Below are 3,735 nucleotides of genomic sequence, written 5' to 3'. Positions count from 1 at the left end.
GGAGGCTCCACCCTCATCTTTTTGAAACAAAACTTGGAAAAACTCAGTTGCTGCTTGAGTTTTTTTTGGAAAACATTATTTTTAATCCCCAAGAAAGGATTTGGTTTAATCCTTTTCCTGAAACAAACATTATTACTTTTTAATCATTGTATTTGTATGGAGAATTTAAGGTAAATAACCTTATTATTAATTAGGGTTAGGGTTAGGGTTAGGGTTAGGGTTAGGGTTAGGGTTAGGGTTAGGGTTAGGGTTAGGGTTAGGGTTAGGGTTAGGGTTAGGGTTAGGGTTAGGGTTAGGTTGTGTGGTCAAAACGAAAATGCACATATGTGCAAATGCACATTTTTTCTCATTTTTTGCTCTAGAGCTCTGAAATTTGGTATATATACTAATTAGGGGGCTGGGAGTCGATTGCACATGGTTTCAGCTCGATAGCGCCACCACCAGTGGAGATATGGTATTGTACATTTTCCTTTGGGTTTATGTACAAAATTTAAATCTATATATACTATTTGGAAGTCACTGGGCACGACTGTGGTGTTTTTGAGTCGATATGAGCTTCCTTTTTGTTTTGCACACTGGGTCAAAAATGTGCACATAATGGCTTCTCAAGAATTTGTCACGAGGGACCTATTTTTCTTGGGTTAGTGTTTTTTTTAATTAGATTTTTGATAGTTTCTCGTGCCTTTTCTCGAAAGACTTTAGGGTTTGTGTAGGGGATGGGTGGGGTGTGTAAGTGTACTGCAAAAAATAAAGAGACAGAGGCAGATCAAATTGTATGCTGTAGAACTTTATTGAACATTTTTAGAAAAAACACAAAAGTAGTCAGTTGAATGAGTCATGATTAGTTTAAAGCCAGTTCAAATGAACCAAAAAATAAGATGTCACCCAATAAATTTAAGGAAAACATAATAAAAAATCAAGAAATAGGGATATTCCTCCAAAATGTTGGGTTTAGTAAGGGTGTTGGTTGGCCTGTAAAACAAGCATTATATGATTCAACAAGTGTAGACATGCAATTGAAGGGTTAGAAAGGAAAGTTAGCTTACCTTTTTCGTTCAACGAAACACATTTAAATTGTCTTCCACGTGAATTAGTCTGCTGGTCCAAATGCCTGTTGGAAATAAAAAGTTCATAACATGCAGTAGTTTAAAATATGAAAAATGAAGTGTATGAAAGGAAAGTTACCTCAATCATCCTCTCTCTCTTTCTTCTGAAAGCAGCAAATGTTCTTGCGGGTCTCACAAACTCTTTGCATTTTTTCAGGTACTCTTTATAGGCATTCCTTGCAGTCAGTTTGATGCCAGCCATGATCCAATCAACTTCATCCTCTGACCATCTGCCTTTTGTGTTTGCTGGCATGGTGTTTGTCTGCACTCTGTCAATGACCTGCTGTTCTTCTTGTTCTTCAGGTTCTGTGATCACGGGTTTAGAGTGCTGCTGAGTACAGGAGGAGGAGCAGGTCTTTTTTGCAGTGCTGGTCGTTGTTGCACTTTATATGGAACAGAGTCATGCAGTCTGTGGATGACTGGTGAGTGGATGAGGATCAGAGGCGACAGTATTTGTAACTGCTGAAGCTGGAGTTGTGTGACCGGCAAGGTAGGGATGAGTTTGCCTATTTCACTGAACGAGACGTAGTCGTTGTTGTGGATGAGAGCTATGGCACTTATGAATGTGAGTGTTGTTGTTTTTTGTTGTTTGGTTAAGTTCCTAGGTAGCTTTCTGAGGCACATTTCCATCCAAGGCATCCCGTCCGTCTTGTACTTTATCAGGTTTCTTGCATAGGTCAGGTCCAGCTTCTGTAGGTTTGCGGCAACATCTCCTGTCATTGCTAGTGCCTGGGTCTCTATGGAAGGCATGTCTGTCGGTTTTAAGCAGTTGGATGAAGTTTTTCTTGTTCCATTTAGCTACTGTGTTTCTCTTTTCATCCCAGTAGACAAGATGTGGGAAGTAGCTGAAGCTCGAAAGTGCCAGCTGCAAGCAGTGCTGTACATCGTGTCCCTCAGACTGTGCCATCTCAATGGCTCTGCCAAACGTGTGTGGATAGCGGAATGCCTTTTTTCTCGGCCAGCTCCTTACTGAAGTCAGCAACACTTCTGGCACAGAGAAGCTTTCCACCAGCGGGAAGTGTTGTTTTCAAGGTTTGGAGGGGCAGTTCTTCATTCTTCTCATACATGTCCCCAAGCAGCACGAGCACAAGAGAATCACCGACAACCGATGGCCCAGCCTGTAGGCTTTCTGTGAAGGGAAAGATCCTTTCAATCCTAAGCTGCTGCACAGGGTCGTGAATCCATGTGGTTATTGGTGGTGGTGAGTCCCCCACACTTGCACTGCCCACTGGAGCCAGGCCAATGAATCCCCTTTGCTTCGTCAGGCTGTCAACGTGGGTTGAGTTTGTGCCCAAACTCACAGAGAATTGCTTGGAGCTGTAGGACATAGTCTTTCCAAAAAATATTTCTTCCAGAGCCAGCTCTAACTGAAATGAAGTCCAGCTATTTCTGTACCCTCCTAGGTGCTTGCACTCTGTCAGCAGGGTCCTGAGAGTGTCAGTGAGGTAACTTGTAACTGGATGCATGACGTGGCGCAAACCCAACTTCTGTTTGTTGTCTTTGAACACCACCAGCATTGGTCTCACTTCAAGGAGGGCACAGAGTTCATCCTCTGAGTAAAATTCCTTGGCTCTGATTGTATGTGGAATATCTCTGTCAAGCAAGTAAACCCCTTCCAGGCGTGCGTGGATCCGACACAAGGTTTTCTTAGTCAGATCAGTCATGTGGTCCACGTAAGCCTTTGCCGCCTCCAGAAGGTGTCTGACATGTTGTGGGTTATGAACTCCACAAGTCGTTATTACTCTGCTAACCGGGTGTTTGTGACCAGGAGTGTCGTGGTTGTGCGGCGCAGTCGCATACAGCTGTACGAAGTTAAGTGCAGAGTACTTCCTTGTGCCTTTGAATACTTCCAGCAGGTCTTCGTCAATAGTCATCTGATGTTGATCTAAGTTGGACTGGAAGTTTGCTGCTTCTGGTATTGAGAAACATGTAAAAAGAGATCCTCTGTGTCCAACGATGTCTTGTAAGCTCAGGCGTGACCAGAAGAGATCCACCCTTTCATCTTTCGGACAGATAGTGCATGCGGAATGCACAGAAACAGAGTGTATCCCAGAATTACCAACCAGTTCTACAATTGTCAGAGGCTCTTCTTGTTTCTGGCCAAATTTTGTCAGTGTCAAGATCAGCTTTACGTTGGGATCTGTGTTGCATGCGTTGAAAGATTCCATAAACAACTCCATCATAAAGTTGTGGTCCTGTGGAAGGACATGGATTCTTTTCAGGTTGTGCAGGTTGTTCTTCATTATGGATGGGCGCCGCAGATCAGAGGGTGGAAGTGATTGGAGTCTTCTAATGAAGATGTCAAACAGTGCGTTGATGGTGACTGCCGTGTTCGCTCTTGCAGACGCCTCATTTTTGAATGCCGGATGAGGTCTTGTGGTCTGGGAGTTCACGCAGCTTAAGTTGAGGAAGAATCCTCCATCCACATATGCCAGCACGGTTCCATAAGTTTTAGTCAAGGCAGAAATTCCAGCAGAACCATAATTCTGAAGCTTCAAGTGCTTCTTGAGAATGGGCCAGTGATTCTGTAGTGTGTTTGCAAGAACCTTCCCTATCATGAAGTAGTGAAAGCACGGGGTCATTGCTGCAAGATCCTTAAGCTGAATGACAATTCCATCTATGTCGTAAA

The 3,735-nt window shown here is 43.4% G+C and overlaps 1 long non-coding RNA gene across 1 annotated transcript; it reads right to left on the bottom strand.

Moving 5' to 3' along the window:
* Positions 1-830: 830 nt before the first annotated feature.
* On the bottom strand, positions 831-1,417 carry LOC125140681. Its single transcript, XR_007139889.1, has 3 exons — positions 1,186-1,417; positions 1,047-1,111; positions 831-972 (listed from the first exon to the last, which is right to left on the bottom strand). It is a non-coding gene; the product is annotated as an uncharacterized LOC125140681 (long non-coding RNA).
* Between the last annotated feature and the right edge of the window lie 2,318 nt (positions 1,418-3,735).

The sequence above is a fragment of the Tachysurus fulvidraco genome, unplaced genomic scaffold, assembly GCF_022655615.1.
Source record: "Tachysurus fulvidraco isolate hzauxx_2018 unplaced genomic scaffold, HZAU_PFXX_2.0 HiC_scaffold_42_np12, whole genome shotgun sequence".
Lineage (NCBI taxonomy): Eukaryota > Metazoa > Chordata > Actinopteri > Siluriformes > Bagridae > Tachysurus > Tachysurus fulvidraco.
This window is presented reverse-complemented; position numbering and strand designations above follow the sequence as displayed.